The 17,532-nt window shown below is 41.2% G+C and overlaps 1 protein-coding gene across 2 annotated transcripts in view; it reads left to right on the forward strand.

The window, feature by feature from the left end:
* The first annotated feature begins 1,108 nt into the window (after positions 1-1,108).
* CYFIP1 (cytoplasmic FMR1 interacting protein 1) overlaps positions 1,109-17,532 on the forward strand; it is a 100,287-nt gene continuing 83,863 nt past the window's right edge. For both annotated transcript variants that reach the window (XM_077123962.1, XM_077123961.1), the window contains exon 1: positions 1,109-1,224. The gene's annotated coding sequence lies outside the window, so the exon portion shown is untranslated. The remainder of the gene's footprint in view (positions 1,225-17,532) is intronic.

A 17,532-nucleotide genomic window follows, 5' to 3' on the forward strand; every position in this document is an offset into this window, starting at 1 on the left:
CCGGAGAAGCTTCATGAAACAAAAAACCTATAAAGCTAGTAAATGTCGCCATGTTGCCCATGTGTCTTTCCAGTTGACAGAGAAACCCTGAACCTCATCTGCCTTCTTGAACCAAGGTATCTTTCCCTAGATGCCTTATACTGGACATTTCTGTAGCCTTGCTTTAATTTGGACATTTTCACCATCTTAGAACACATAAACTTGCAACTTAAAAAACTCCCCCTTTTAAAGCCATTAGGTTTCTGGTATATCGCCTTCTGGGAGCACGCAATCTAGAACAATGAGCGTTACTTAACCTGCTTCTAGACTGGCTTTTGGGACTAATTCTAGTCAAGTTTTCTTCGGCTGGCCATTCCCATAGGCTTTTGCACGCGTTTGTCCATGGCTCAGAGGGGAGATGTGGCTGTAGAGATCGGTCGGTGCAGGGGCGCTTCATGTTCATTTTGTCCTAAGCGTGTACCTGTTGTACCTGGAACCTGGAACTTAAGTTGTACTAGCTTCCATCCTGACGGTGAAGTAGTGAGTCCATCTGCAGTGCATCCCACCCACCACTCTGACCCCGCTGACCCCTGAGGGGCGGGGAAGGGAGGTGTAGACCTGGATCCTTCAGCGTCCAGAGCTGGGTGGCTCCAGCCTGTATGCCCCTGTCCTTTCAGAGCTGATACCGCCTATGCCGGCTGGTGGTCCTCAGGACTCTCTGCCCTGGAGAGCACCTTCGGGGGCGGCTCGGGTGCTTCCTTCCCGCCGACCTGGGTCTGGTGTGAGCGTCTCAACCGCGAGGAAAGAAGCCCGGCTGGTTCCAGGGACCGGGTAAAAGGGTTAGGAAAGAGAAGTGCGGCTTAGCCGGATTGGGCGGGTGCGGGGGACTAGGTAGGGGGAAGAGAGGGTGAGGGGAGGAGTGGTGGTGAGTGCGATGCGTGTAGCGAGCAGAGGGCCGGGTGGGGGCGAGGCGGGGGAAGAGAGGCTGGTAGGAGGGAGGTGTGAAGCGGACGGCGCGGAAGCAGGAGCCCAGGCCCGCCAGGCGGCAGGGACCGGGAAGTCCAGGGCGCGGCCGGAGCGTGAAGGGAGGAGCGCCGGGAGGAAGGGGCCGAGCCGGGAGAGCCCCCGCCCCAGGAGGAAGGGGAGGAGGCCGGGCGTTTCCTGGCGCATTCCCGGTCCGCCCGAGTGACTCAACCAGGAAACTCGCAGGGCCCGACCGGGACCCTCGAGCCGCCGCGGACCCAGGTGAGGATCGTCGCTGTCCCCGCCCCGGCCCGCGGCTTCCATTTGGGGTCTCGGGCCCCCTCAGAATCTCTTCCCGGATAGGTGTTGCGGTGCCGAGATCCGGGCCCCGAGGGCGGCCGCGACCTGGCCCTCGGTGGCGCGGCCTTCCTGGGGGGTCCACTCAGACTGCCTCCGGACTATGGGACCACGGACTTCCCTTTGCCCGTCCCCCTCCGAACCTCCTGATGCAGGCCTCCAAGACTCGTTGTCCACAGGCTCCTCCAATCCCTTGGCCCCCAGGACCCCGGCTTCTAGCTCTCTCCCAACCCGAACCCTTGGCACTCAGGCCCCTCGGCTCCCTGATGCCCCCGTATCTCCCAGCTACCCAGACGCCAGCGTCCCCGGCCCCAGCTGTCCCGGCCCCCAGGTTCTCCCAGTACCCGGTAGGCGCCTGGCACGTGGCGGGGGCTCCAATGGGGAAGGAAAACGGTGTTTTGCACGTGATTGTTGGAAAATAAGGGGCAGACGCTTGTTAACTCCTACGCCGCAGGGTGCGCAGGACTACCACCAGTTTTGATGCGCGACCTCTCCGAGGGAAGGAGGGTTCTTGGAGAGATGAGTTTTGAGCTTTGTTAAGGAGCCCGGAGAGTTACGTGGGTAGAACTATTTGGCACAGCCAGGACGATCCGAGTGTTTTCAGCCTGGAATGCCGGCACTGAATTTTTCCAGCGTGGGTTGGATGTGAGAAAAGCGCCAACCGAGGTCGGTGTCTGGATTATGTCTAAATGATATCGATAGTGCTTGCTTACTAAACCCTGTTTTGAATTATTTGTGCTTTCCGTGGGCCACTGAGATTTTTGGATTTATTTTCTGAAAGTAGAGGGCACCTACTCTTAACAATGTTTTGCTCTCCCGTGAGCCCAGTGGGATTTCTTGGCCGTTTTCTACCGTGATTCCGTAAATGATTCTTGATTGAGGCAGAAATGATACCCGGTACTGCAACGCAGATTGCAGTTTTTCTCACAAGCTGTTAAGTACAGCAAGCAGCTTGATGACTGTGCTTTAGAGTCCTAGCCTCATTCAGCTGGAGGCTGGAACTCCGAACGGTGGGAACCATTTGCGTCCGCTGGACAAGTGAAGGGTCTCCACGTTTGCCCCTTATCCCTGCAGTTCCTGTGAACAGGTCTACAGGCACCGAGAAATAGTCATGACTTAAGTGCAGGCCTTGGGCAGGACTGATTTGTCAGAATTCAGTAGGAAGCTGGTGCGGATGTCCCATCTTCTTCCTCCCTATAGTTGTGGTTTTTCCAGAATGCTATATAAAAGTAATAATTCAGTATGCCGTCTTTTAAGTCTGGCTTATTTCATTTAGAATGCACTTGAGAGTCACTCATACTCTAAATTTGTCCCTTAGGGACAAATTTAAAGCAAGGTCTGAAAACTATAGCTCTAAATAGTATACAGCCTGAAAGAGATTAAAATAATGGTTCTAAGTGCTGAAAAAAAGTTGCAAAACTCCAGCTCATTAAAAAAGGTTAAAGAATACAGGACTACATACATTTTAAAGTGAAATCGCTCAGTGCTTGAACAGAAGTATATAGCCTTTTCTGAACAGTTTTTCTTATTAACGAAATGAGATTATATTGTATATATTGTCATACTTTATTACTTAATGAGTTTGGATCACTTAGAAGATCTTAGGGGTCCTTACATGTAGTATATGTAAGCACAGATTTCCCTCATTGTTTTTAATGGCTCTATGTATTCCATAGTGTGGATATACCATAATTTAATCAAATAATGTTAATTGATATTATTATTATTCCCCATTTTTACCATTATAGTCGATGCTTGTGCCTAAACCTTTACATACATATTCAGGATTATTCTGGCAGTAAAGTTTGGTTATAATAGTTGCTAGCATTTCTTGTGTACTAATGCTCCAAGCATTGTACTAAATTGGGGTCTACTTTTTCTGTAAAGGTGAAAATAGTGAATATTTAACTCTTTGAAGGCCATATGGTATCTGTCTCTGCTTTTGTAGCACCAAAGCAGCCCACACAATATGTAATGAATGGGTGTAACTGTGTTCCAATAAAACTGTGTTTCAAAAAATTGGCATTGGGCTGTAGTTTGCTGATCTCTCTTCTCAGTACTTTGCATACTGACTATTCTCACAGCCCCCAAAATATGTGCAATTATTATTTCCTTTTTATGGATGAGAAAACTGACATGTGAAATGAAGTGTGTGGCCAGTGTTATCTGCCTGGGAAGTGGCAGAGCCAGTCTTTTACTCAGACATAAACACTTCACTTATAAGGACAAATTAAAGGTTTGAAATACGCTGTCAAGCTGCCCCCAAATGTTATGTTTTATTAGAGCTTTTATATTTGAAAAACATTTTATAGTGTGAAGTTTTAAGAAACTAACATGTTCCAGCTACTGTCACTATCTTTGTTACTAAAATTTAGCTGGTCCTTATTGGCCATAGGTATAGAGCATGGATTAATTACATTCACATAATTAAGAAACTTTATTTTAGCCAGTGGAATAAGGTCAGAAAAATAAATGAAAGATATACAGATTGGAAAGGGAAAGTAAAACTATCCCTATTTGCATTTAACATTTGTATAGAAAATCCAAAGAATCTAGGAAAAAGCCCCTAAAACTGGTAAATGAATTTATCAGGATCACAAGAAACAAGGTCAACATGCAAAAGCCAGTCTTATTTTATATGCTAGCAAGGTATAATTGGAAAGCAGAATAAAAAAAAAATACCATTTTCAATAGAAAACCCCAAATACTTAGGTTTAAATCTAACAAAATATGTAAGGATCCATATTCTGAAAGCTATAAAATGCTCATGAAAGATATCAACACCAAATAAGTGGAGAGATATACAGGGCTTATGGGTTGGTACTCAACAAAGAAAAGATGCCAGTTCTCTCCAAATTGATCTATAGATTCAGCATAGTTCTGTGTTAGGGTTCTCCAGAAAAGCAGATATGACAGGAGATACATACATACATATATATGTATATGTAAATGTATATATCATAATACTATGAGATTTCTTGTAGAAACTGGTTTATATGACTGTGGATTTGGTCAAGTCTGAATGCATAGGGCAGACTGCATGTTGGGAACTCAAATGAAGGTTTTCCATGTATTCCCCAGGAGAAGCTGGCTAGCTGAAGTTAAGATGGAAGTTCTTTCTTTTGACTGCTGAAATCATCAGTTCTCCTTTTAAGGCCTTCAACTGATTGGATAATACTTTTCATTCTTGAAGGCAATTCCTTGGTTGTAGTTGTAATCAGCTATCGATGGATCAACTTACTGATGATTTAAATTCCTGAAATATCCTCATGATAACAATCAGGCCACTGCTTGCTTGACCATACAACTGGACACCATAACCCAGCCAAATTGACACATGAACTTAACCATCACGGTCCACCCCTTGTCAACTTGGCACTCATACAGATCTCCTTAAACCATACTTAATCTCTAAATAAAAACAATAATAATCATATTTTTGCCTAATAATGTTTAACTCTCCTGTGTACAACTGGAAACACTTACTTTCTACCCAGAAAAGGGTGCAAGTCCTTGAGTTAAATATTCATATTTAAACTTGATATCTTAGAACTTAAATACTATGACAATAAAGTTAATACAACTTATGTTATATGATAAGGGAATAGAGAAGACAAGAAAAATATTTGTTTTGTGTATCTACATTCATAACAAAACAAAGGGGGAACTTTTATAGTTATTACTGTCCTTATTTCTGTGACTGGTCTTATGGCCATAGCTTGTATTTATGACTACTTTTCTACTATCCTTTCTATATTCCCTTTAGCCTTAGCAAGCATCTCAGCTGGCCATGTTTCTTTGCCTGTTTGCCTGGTGGGATGACCCAAATCTTCATTCTTGAAGTTTCGGCGCTGCTCGTAGTCTTGCTTGGATTGTTGTTTTAGTTTTCTATTGACCTTATTCACAAGGCATGGAAGTACTAAGAGATACCCTAGGAGATCTCTTGTATTCCAGGCAAATTCCTTTTTCTCTCTTCATTGTGTAGTTGCAGTCCTATTTCCTCTTGATGGTCAGAATCAATCACTCCAGCCAGTACAGTAATTCCCTTCTTTGCCTGTGAATTCAGAGACATGAGGAGCCTCCTTTACCTGTAAATTCAGAGGCATGAGGAGCCAGAAGTGGCCAGGTGGCAGTCTTAACTTCCAGTTCAGTGTCTCCTGGCAGAAGCACTTCTCCTTTTAGAGCTAAAACCTGTAGACCAGAAAAGCTTTAGGTTTCAGGGACAGAAAGCAAGAATTTTTCTACTGGTCTTTAGGGCTGATAGTGAGTGATGCCAATTTCATTTCCGCTCCTTGGTTCCCAGACCCATGAACCTTGACTACGGGAGAAACAGCACCATAGAATGGACACTGATTTAAATCATAAACAGCTTCCTGGAGAACAGTGCCCTGGCCCTGCAAGATAGTGCCACCCAGTTAGCCCCATGGTATTCAGAAGGTCATTCCATAGTTCTATCAGTCCATCTGCTTTAGGATGACGGGGAATATGGTGAGATCAGTGAATTCCATGAGCATATGCCCATTCCTGCACTTAATTTGTGGATTCCTTTATCAGAAACAATGCTGTGTCGAATTTCATGATGGTGGATAAGGCATTCTATAAGTCCATGGATAGTAGTTTTGGCAGAAGCATTGTATGCAGAGAAGGCAGCTCCTTATCTGAACTATGTCTCTACTCTAGTGAGAACAAAATGCTGCACTTTCAATGATAGAAATGGTCCAGTGTAATCAACCTGCTACCAGATAGCGGGCTGTTTACTTTGGATAAGGGTGCCACATCAGGGACTGAGTGTTGGTTTCTGCTGCTGGCAGATTGGGCACTCAACAGGAGCTGTGGCCAGGTTGGCCTTGGTGAGTGGTAATTTGTGTTACTGAGTACCTCCATCCCCATAACCTCCCTCCCTATCACCATGGTCATTTTTTAAAAGATCACATTGAACAGTAATAGGAGTTGCTGGGGAAAGATTGGCTGACTGTATCCATAGAATTGGTCATTCTATCTACTTGATAATTTGCAGAATCATCTGTATACCAGACACGAGTTTTGTTTTCTCAGTCAATTGCTTATAGGGAGCTTCCCAGCTATGGGCTGTGAAAGAGATGGTAATGTGGCAGGGGTGGTGACTGATGGCATTTGGGCTACTTCCTCATTTAACTTACTTGTGCCTTCAGGGCCTGCTTGAGCCATATCATATATACCACTTCCATTTTATGATAGAGTGCTGCTGTGTATGCCCAATTTTATGGCTTGGTGAATCAGACAACCACCAGTTGATGATAGGTAACTCAGGTCTTATGGTAACTTGGTGGGCCATAGTTAAGCATTTGGTCTCTACTAAGGTCCAGTAGCAGGACAAATGCTGTTTCTCAATAGGAGAGTAGTTTTCTGCAAAGGAAAGCAGGGCTTTGCTCCAAAATCCTAAGGTTCTGTACTGTGATTCTCCTATAGTGGCCTGCCAAAGGCTCCAGAAAGCATATCTATTTGCCACTGAAACCTCCAGCATTTTTGAATCTGCTGGATCATATGGCCCAAGTAGCAGAGCAGCTTGCGCAGCAGCCTGAACCTATTGGAGAACCTTTTCTTGTTTGAGTCCCAACTCAAAATTAGCAGCTTGTGCCAGTTTGAAAATAGTATGTACCCCAGAAAAGCCATGTTTTAATCCTGATTCAGTCTTGTAGAGGCAGCCATTTCTTTTAATCCTGATTCAATATTGTATGTTGGACACTTTAGATTAGATTATCTCCATGGAGTTGTGGCATGCCCAATTGGGGATGTGGCCTTTTGATTAGATGGAGAAGTGACTCCATCCATTCAAGGTGGATCTTGATTAGTTTACTGGAATCCTTTAAAAGAGGAAACATTTTGGAGAGAGTCAGAAATGACAGAAGCCTCAGAGCGGATAGAGAGCAGAAGTAGACACTTGGAGAACAGTTGCTTCAGAGAACAGAGACACGGATGTTTGGAGATGCTTGGAGCCCATTAGATATAATCATGATATGTTAAACAAGCCAGAACCTGGAGAGAGCCAAGGGAAGCCAAGAGATAAAAGCCAGCCTTGGAGGAGCAAGGTGAGGAATTCCCACAGGAACAGAGGCTGAAAGCAATGGAGCCCAGGAGCAAGGGACTAGCAGATGCTAGCCACATGACTTCCCAGCTGACAGACGTGTTCCTGACCCATTGGCCTTTCTTGATTGATGGTAACCTCTAAACTTATAACTTATTAAATTCCCCTTTGAAAAAGCCATTCCATTTCTGGTATATTGCATTCTGGCAGCTTGCAAAACTAGATAGAACACAGCTTCTCAGGTCACTTGGTAAATGGGCTGGAGTAGCACATCCAAATGAGGAATATGTTGTCTCCAAAATCCAAAGATGCCAACTAGGTGGTGTTCTTCTATTTTGGTTGTAGGAGGGCAGATGCAACATCTTATACTTCACCTTAGAAGGAATATCTCGACATGCCCCCACCCCACTGGACATCTAGAAATTTCCCTGAAGTAGAAGGACCCTGAATTTTTGTTGGATTTATATTATGTATGCACTCATCTAGTTGCTACTTGTTGCTCTCACTAGGCCTGGTAAACATGATGTCATCAATATGATGGACCCTGTGATGTCTTCTGGGAGAGAGAAATGATCACAGTCCCTGCAGACTAGATTATGACATAGGGCTGAAGAGTTGAACACTGAGGTAGAGCAGTAAAGGTGTTTTGCTGGCCTTGCCAGCTGAATGCAAACTGTTTCTGGTGGTCTTGACAAACAGAAATTGAGAAGAATGTATTTGTCAGATCAGTAATGGCATACCAGATAGTAGGGTATGTATTGATTTGTTTAAGCACCAATACCCTATCTGGAACAGCAACTGCAATTGGAGTCACCTATTGCATAAGTTTGTGATAATTCACTGTCATCCTCTAAGAACCGTCTATTTTCTGCACAGGCCAAATAGGAGAGTTTTATGGGGATGTAGTGGGAATCACCACCCTTGCATCCTTCAAGTCCTTAATGATGGCACTCATCTCCTCCAGGAATCTGGCGTTGCTTTTTCTTTTTTTTTGCATGGACTGGCACCGGGAAATGAACCCAGGTCTCTAGCATGGCAGATGAGAATTCTTCCACTGAGCCACCATTGCACTGCCCTGGCATTGCTTTTGTTTTACTCTTTTGCTAGATAGGGGCAGTTCTAGTGGTTTCCACTTGGCTTTTCCTACCATAATGGCCCTCACTGCAAGTCAGGGAACCAGGGTTGGGAGTCTGACAGTTGCTGAGTTTGTGTATTCCGATTATGCATTTTGGAACTGGGGAAATAATCACAGAATGGGTCCTGGTACCCTCAAGACCCAGTCTGAGATGGACCTGAGCTAAAACTCCATTGATCACCTGACCTCCATAAGCCCCTACTCTGTCTGGTGGACCACAGTGATGTTTTGAGTATGTTGGAATTAATGTCACTTCTGAGCCAATGTTTAATAATCCCTGAAGTGTCTAATCTTCCTTTTCCCTAATGCACATTTATCTTGGTATGAGGCTGTCGGTCCCTTTGTGGGGAAGGCTGGGATTACATTAATAGTATTAATTTTTGGCAGTGTGGCAAGATCCTTCTCCAAGGGTACCTGGCCTTCCCCTCGTTCAAGGGAATCTGGTTCTGTAAACTGTCAACTCTGGGAACAGAGTGAAGCACCGTGACTCTCTGTTTTTGTAATTCAAGTAATACTTTTGTTCACTTGACCTAGAATTCTTCTGCTTCGAGTAAGAATTTAGTAGACTGTCCATCTACTTTATTTCTAGGTACCCCATTATCTACTAAATTCTTGAACAAATTATTGAGATATAAATTACATTGCATAAAATTCACCTACTTTAAATGTACATAATTTTTAGTAAGTTTACTGCGTTCTGCACCCATTATCATAGTCCAGTTTTAGAACATTTTCACCCATCGAAAAAGAACCATCATTACTTATTAATACCTCTTCCTAATCCCTGCCCCAGCTAATAACTAATTTACTTTCTGTCTCGATAGATTTGCCTGTTCTGGACATTTAATATAAGTGGAATTATACAATATGTTGTCTTTTATATGTGACTTCTTTCACTCGGCTTAATGTATTAATATTTCATTCCTTTTTATTGCAAAATATTCTATCCATAGTATGGATATACTACATTTTGTTTATCCATACACCAATTGATGAACATTTGGTTGTTTATACTTTGGGGCTTTTGTAAACAGTGGTGCAAACAAGTTGCTTGCAAGTCTGTATGTGGACATTTGTTTTCGTTTCTCTTAGGTAGAAATCTAGCAGTGCAATTGTTGGACTATATGGGAAACACTTTTTAAGAAATCTCACTATTTTTATAGATAAAAGGCTCCTTCTAAAATTTATATGAAAGGAAAAATGAACTAGAAAAAGAATATTTGGAAAGAAAAATAAATTGGGGAATCAGCCTACCTAATTTTAAAAATAGCTTTATTGACATTTAATTCACATACAATGCAGTCATCAATTTAAATTGCACAGTGCTTTTAGTATTATTCGCAGATGTGTAACCTATCACTGTTATCTTCAGAACATATTCATTACTGCATAAAAACATCTCGTAACCCTTAGCCATCACTTCCAAATCCTCCTGTCTTACTCCCAGTCCTATCACTAATCTATTTTGTCTGTATAAATTTTCCCATTTTGGGCATTTCATATAAGTGGAATCATACCATATGTGATCCTTTGTGACTGGCTTTTTTCACTTAGCATAATGCTATTAGAGTTCATCCATGTTGTAGCATACTTCAATATGTCATGTCTTTTATTACTGGATAATATTTCATTTTATGAATATACCACATTTTACTTATACATTTATCAATTATTTCCACTTTTTGGCTATTATTAATAATGTTTCTATGAACACCTGTGCATAAGGTTTTATACATTCATTTTTCTTGGCTGTATATTTAGGGGTGGAATTGCTGGGTCATATGATTACTTTATTTAACCATTTGAGGAACTACATAGTTTTTCAGTTCTGCCAGCAGTTTCTCAACATCTATGTTAAAACTTGTTATTTTCTGTCTTTTTCATAATATTTCCATATTATAAACATCAGTATACAAATATCTATTTGAATCCCTGCTTTCACTTTTTTGGAGTATATACCAAGAAACAGGATTGCCAGGTCATATAGTAATTCTATTTTTAACTCTTTGAGGAACCACCAAACTGATTTCCACAGGGGCTTCACTGTTTAACGGTGCCCCCATCAGTATATAAGGGTTCTAATTTCTCCAGAGCTTTTTGCTTCTTCCCTCCCAGTTTGGACCTTTTATTTCATTTACTTGGCTAACTGCTGAGGCTAAAACTTCCAGTGCAGTATTGAACAGAAGTGCCATACATGGGTGTTCTGGTCAGCTAAATCTGCTGGAATGCAATATACCAGAAATGGATAGGCTTTTGTAAAGGGAATTTATTAACTTACAGTTTTACAGTCTAAGGCCATAAAAATGTCCAAACTAAGGCATTCAGAGAAAGGCACCTTGATTTCAAAAAAAGGCAGAATGGCTTCAGAATTTCTCTGTCAGTATGGAAGGCACATGGCTGGCATCTGAGTTCCTTGCTCCCAGTTCGTTGTTTTGTGCCTCTGATTCCAGTGGCTTTCTTTCCATGCATCTGTGGGCCCTCACTTAGTTCTCTGTATCGGCTCTCTCCAGGTTCTGGCTTGCTTATCATCTCATGCGAAGGCGCATGGCAACGTCTGCTGGACTCTGTATCTCCAAACATCCTTGTCTGGGTGTCTGCTTTCCAAGCATGTGTGTCAGCACTCCAAGCTTCTCTGTTGACTCCCCGGGCATCTCTAAATATGTGTCTGAGCTTTCTCCAAAATGTTTCCCCTTTTAAAGGATTCCAGGAAACTAATTAAGACTCATCTTGAATGGACAGAATCATATCTCTATCTAATCAAAAAGTCCCACCCATAATTGGGTGGGTCACATCTCCATGGAAGTAATCTAATGAAAAGGGCATGCCCACAATTGAGTGTGTCTCATATCCATGAAACAATCTAATCAAGAGGTCCTACCCTTCAATATTGGGTCAGGATTAAATGAATGTGGATATTCCATGAAATTGGATTAGGATTAAAAGAACATGGCTTTTTTGGGCTACATACCAGTTTCAGATCAGCACAGTGAGTATCCTTGTCTTGTTCCTGATCTTAGGAGAAAGGCTTTCAGTCTTTTATCAATGAGTATGCTATTTTACCTGTGAGTTTTTTGTGAACACTGTTTATCATTTGGGGGAACTTTCTGTGTCTAGAGGTAGTGAGAGTTGTCCTTCCCCATCTGACTCTGAGATGTGAGGCTCAATTTTCCTTTGAATTCCTCCTTCTTGCATTTTCAGGTGAAGCTACCATCACTACAAATGGACACCTGGAGGCCAGGTTACCTACCTGTCCAAAGTCCACTAGCAAGCAGGTCTTGGCTGAATCCAACCACACCGTATTTTCTCTAGTGCAGAGGTCTTCCACTTTAGAAACAGTTTGTCATTCTAAGCTCAGCCCCTCCCCCCCACCCCCACCTGTTCTCTTGGCAGCTCCTGAGAGGGGTGATGGGATGTTATCTCCTCCATGTGTGTCTAATAGGGGTTTGTGTGCCCTGGCCAAAAGTGGGAGTTGATGCCTCCAGGTACATCAGTTTTCTTAAAAGAGTTTAAATGAATTGTACATACCTATTCAATATTTCTCTTTTCATCTTTTTTATTCTCTCCACTGGGTGAACAAAAAAAAACCAGAGGTGTTTTGGGGGAAGCATGGTATTTCATGGCTCATTTACAGTACCCAGTACTTCTTCATTGCTCACACCATCCCTAAAACATTTCTGAACATTCACCCCAGTCTGCATTTTTATTTATAAATGTAAACCATATCTCTTTTGTAGCACATTGGATGTATCATAAAGTATGAACAGTAGATTAAAGGAAGGTATAACAGGATGAGATCAAGATGTAGTAAGCCATGTTTTATTTGCCTCACTACTTGTGGGTTTCTAGTCACCAGTGTTTCTGCCCTCAAGTCCACACACTTAGAGTGAGGTTCACGGTGTGGCAGGTAAGGTGTCTCATCTTCAGGATGGTGCCAGCCCTTTATGGTCCTGAATCTAGCTGACTCTGGCCATGTTCATGTCATCCTCCATTAGCGGGATATGCTGGAAGATTGCAGGATTCTTTGTGACCGTAAGTTTAGCTATAACTTGGTGTTATTCCCTGATTCCCTGGGCATGGTATGGGTTCCCTATTCCCTCAGGATGTCGTGGATTGTGGGAGGAAGCTGGTCCTAAGTTTGTTGACTACTGGAAAAGCTTAATTCCTTGTCTTTCTGAGGAATTATATGTTATACCTCACATTGGAGGTGTTCTTAGAGTAGGCTGGGGATTCTTACTTCAGAGTCAAGGAGTGGGTGGGGATTGTTAAAATGCAGGTGCCCTGCCCACCTGTGCAATACTGAGCCAGAGTTGGGGCTGGAGATGATGTCTGAGAATGGCTGTTTTTATGAAGCCTCCTGGCGATTTTCTTCAGTATTTAGTTGCAGCTTCTACCTCAGCTCCCTGGGACCTGAGAATTAGAAGCTGAAGATGCTGGATGGGAAGGTATTCTCACCCAGTTCACCATCAGCCTGCCATCTCCCCAAAAGCAGCATCAAGATGCCCTGGCCCAAGAAGGCCTAGTGTGCCCTTAGGGGCTCAGGACCCTGGGTGGTCTCTGTGACTCTGGATTTTAGGGTTCTCTAAATAATGCAGCAAAACTCAATAATCACCTCATTAGCTTTACAAAATAGCCTGGAAACATTTGTTTACAAGTAGTTCTTACCTCTAGAAGAGTTTCTAATTATCACAGGAATAAAAAGACAATTAATTAACATCGACCAGAAAAGACGGACAGTATGAACCGTGAGGCATCCACTGGCCTTATGTTTGCTGGCCATAGGTGACAGTTGGCCATCCTTCTCTGTGGTAGCAGTCTGGGAACCTGAAATTCAAATCCAGCCTGGAACTTCAAAGTTTCTCAAAATGTACAAAAGCCCTCAGCAATGATCTTGTTTTGTCTATGCCTCTCTGTGCCGCCTCCCCAACTGCCCCCCGCCCCACACCATACATATATTGAACTATTATGAAGCAAATTTCAAAAATGAAAAGCATTTCATTTTATTCTTTTGTATATATCCTTAAGAAGGTAGGAGTTCTTTTTAAAAATATAAATGGCATTGAAGTGTTGTGTGCTGTGTTTTATGACCCAGAAGTGGAAATCATTTTGCTTTTTAAAGATCTCTCCATTTTCTATAAGCTGGTTTCTTTCAGATCCTAAAGATCTAGGATATGGAAAATTATTAAATAGTTGAAGTTAAAAATCATGAGTTTGTTTTATTTTAACAAAAATAAGAAATTCTGCTTTTGCTCTGAAGCACTCCGATTATAATATTGAAACTTATCCAGGGCCTAACTTGGCCTAGAAAAGTCATCTGTAAAAGCCCTTTCTAAATAAACTTCATTTCCCTGGCCCAGCTCCACAGAAAGGATGGGGTCTGCCAGAAGCTTTCTTCATTGAGAGTATTGGGCTCTTTGAACAAAACCTTTTTATGGGCAGACTTAGATTCCTGAGCAGATGCTTTACTTGGAAAAAAAAATTAACTCTGAAGAGGGTGCAGATATCTGTAACCTGTTAAAGGTTACAGCAAAGAGATGCAGATAAGAAATTACTACAGTTCAAGCAATAGTGATAGATCTTTTTAATTCCATTTCCCTTTTTTCACAAAGAATTTCAAGGGGATATTCCACTTTTATTCTTTTAAAATAATTTCAAAAAAAATTTCAAATTTACAAAACATTGCAAAAATAAAAATAGTATAAAGTACACACACAAATTTTTTCCCCACCAATTTGGAGTCCTCTCCCACTAAACGCCTCAGTGTATATTTCTTAAGAATAAAGATATTCTCTTAATACCCACAGGACAGTTATCAGGCTTACAGAGAAAGTTTGCTGACTACTGTCCTAGAGAATGTACTGCACATGTGTTAATGTGCAAGAATTTTCTCACTATTCATAATAGCCAGGATCCTGTAAGCATCCTCAGTGCCACTCAGCAGGAGGTTGTGAGCATAAACTATGGTGTGTCCATTCCACAGATTCTGTGCACCAGTCAAAACAAATGCTTCTGGGGTGACCTGTCACCACATGGACAAATCTTAGTAATATAACAGTGAAAAAAGTAAGTAAAATGACTATATGTAGCATGATATCTCTTTAATAAAGACTAAGCTTAAAAAGCATCTTTTAAGAATATATAGAGATGAACCAGCAATTCCACACTGAAGTATATACGCCAAAGAATTGAAAGTAGGGACCCAATCAGATACTCTGTTCAAAGCATTATTATTCACATTTACCAAAAGATGGAAGCAGCCCAGGCGTCCATCAACAGATGACTGGATAAACAAAATGTTGCATATATGTACAATGGAGTATTATTCAGCTATAAAAAGGAATGAGGTTTTTGTATATGCTACAGCATTAATGAACCTTGAAAACATGTATGCGGAGTGAAGTAAGTTGGGTACATAAAGACAAATGTGGGGTTCCACTGGTATGAAATATCTGGAATAGGCAAGTTCATAGAGACAGAAAGTAGATTGGAATGTTACCAGGAGAAGGGAGAAGAGGGAAATAGATAGCTTCTGCTTAATAGATAGGAGTTTCTGTTTTGGGTGATGAAAAATGTCAGTAATGGATGGTGGGGATGGTGGCACAACATTGTAAAAATAATAATGCCCCAGAGTTCTACACTTAAAAATGGCTAAATGGCAATTTTTATGTTATAAATTACCATACACATACAAAAAAACTATAGAGAGCTGAAAATAGAGCTTATTAAGAAGGAAGCAGGAAAGTGACTGTTTTCGGCTTCACGACCGTGCCCGGTGAGGTGTGGACAGATGGCCTGGGCCATAGGATTTTTTTGTTTTTTTACTCTTTTATTATATAGTATAATATATATGCAAAGCAAAGAAATAAAAAAGCAATAGTTTTCACAGTACTCTTCAACAAGTAGTTACAGGACAGATCCCATAGTTTGTCATGGGCTACCATACAATCCTCTCAGATTTTTCCTTCTCTCTGCTTCAGAATATAGGAGGCTAGAAGGCTTAAATTTTTTTTTATCACCACAATTGACTTTTTTGTGAAAAATAACATATATACATAAAAGCTATAAATTTCAAAGCACAGCACAATAATTAGTTGTAGAACATATTTCAGAGTTTGACTTGGGTTACAATTCCATAATTGTAAGTTTTTACTTTTAGCTGCTCTAAGATACTGGAGGCTGAAAGAGATATCAATTTAATGATTCAGCAATCGTATTAATTTGTTAAATCCTATCTTCTCTGTATAACTCCACCATCACCTTTGATCTTTCTGTCCCTCTGTTTAGGGGTGTTTGGGCTATGGCCATTCTAACTTGTTCATGTTGGAAGGGTCTGTCACTAATATGGGGTAGGGAGATGGAACTATCTGATGTTCTGGAGAGGCTGGGTCCTCTAGGTTTCAAGACTTATCTGGTCCAAGGACTCACCTGGAGGTTGTAGGTTTCTGGAAAGTTACTCTAGTGCATGGAACCCTTGTGGAATCTTATATATTTCCCTAGGTGTTCTTTAGGATTGGCTGGAATGTTCCTGGTTGGGGTTTGGCAGTTATGATAGGTAGCAACGTCTAATTAAGTTTGCGTAAGAGCAACCTCCTGAGTAGCCTCTCTACTCTATTTAAACTCTTTCTGCCACTGGTACTTTATTAGTTATACTTCTTTTCCCCCTTTTAGTCAAGATGGAATTGTTGATCCCATGGTGCCATGGCCGGATTCATCCCTGGGAGTCATCTCCCACATCGCCAGGGAGACTTTCACCCCTGGATGTCATGTTCCATGTAGCGGTGAGGGCAGTGATTTCACTTGTAGAGTTGGACTTAGAGAGATTGATGGGCCATAGGATTTTCTGTAGATCACAGGCAGGATCCTAGGTCTTGTGAGAAGTGGGTTCCCATATCATTACGACATTATTAAACATAACTAACCAAGATAAGAGTGGATCACGCTCTAAGAATTATTGTGCATGCCAGGTCCAATAAAAAAATTACCACCATCAGTTTACTGAACTTTTTTATGGCTTTCAGTATAGTTTAAAATTAATTCTTTGGAATTACCAGTTGCTTTACAATTATTTCTCACATGGGTGACTATCTGACCTCTCATAGTGATAGCAGCAATTTGTTGAGTTTGGGACTGTAGATTAGAAATGACTTTCTATTTTGACCTGGGAGAGCTCTTCATGCTGGTAAATTTAGTTGTGAAAGAGGAAATTCTGGAAGAGAAGGCTGAAAACTTTGATACTGTGAAAATTTAAAACTTAGGTTTTAAAGAAAAACTAAGAGGAATAAAAAGGCAAATAGCCTGGCCTGGGCAAAATTAAACTGATGAAGGATAAAGGATTCCAAAGGATAAAGTAGAGGGCAAAGAACCCATGTCATGACATGGGAATCTCATGTCACAAATGAGAAAAACAAAACTGCTTAACATATTGAAATGTGTTCAGTCTTAGTAACAATAAGAGAAATGCAAATTTTCTTAGTGTTTTTTATTGTGAAATATACAAGCAGAAAAGTGATAAATTTCGAAGTACAGTTAAATAAGTAATCATAAAGCAAATTTCCAAGTTTGGTATGGGTTACAGTTCCACAATTTCAGGCTTTTCCTTCTAGATATTCTAATACACTATATCATTATAGTGATTCACTTTAAATCCTATTTTGTCTTGTTACAACTCCTCACTCTCATTTGCTCCTTCTCCCAATCTTCAGGGATAGAGAAATGCAAATTTAAAATTATGTTTACTATGCGGGAGACCTGGGTTGGATTCCCTGACCACGCACTCAAAAAAAAAAAATACATTTGCATTAGGGTTCACTGTTTATGTCATACAGTCCCATGCTTTGTTTTGCTTTTTTCCTAGTTCATAGTACAATTATGATATTCTTGCATCAGTTTTAACAAATATGCCACACCAATGCAAGGTGCTAATAACGGGGATATATGGGAAATGTATTTTCTGTATGATTTTCCTGTAAACCTACAGCTTCTCTAAAAAACAAAAAAAGGTTTAGATACCATTTCACTTATAAATTATAAAAAAATT

Source organism: Tamandua tetradactyla, chromosome 12 (genome assembly GCF_023851605.1).
Source record: "Tamandua tetradactyla isolate mTamTet1 chromosome 12, mTamTet1.pri, whole genome shotgun sequence".
Classification (NCBI taxonomy): domain Eukaryota; kingdom Metazoa; phylum Chordata; class Mammalia; order Pilosa; family Myrmecophagidae; genus Tamandua; species Tamandua tetradactyla.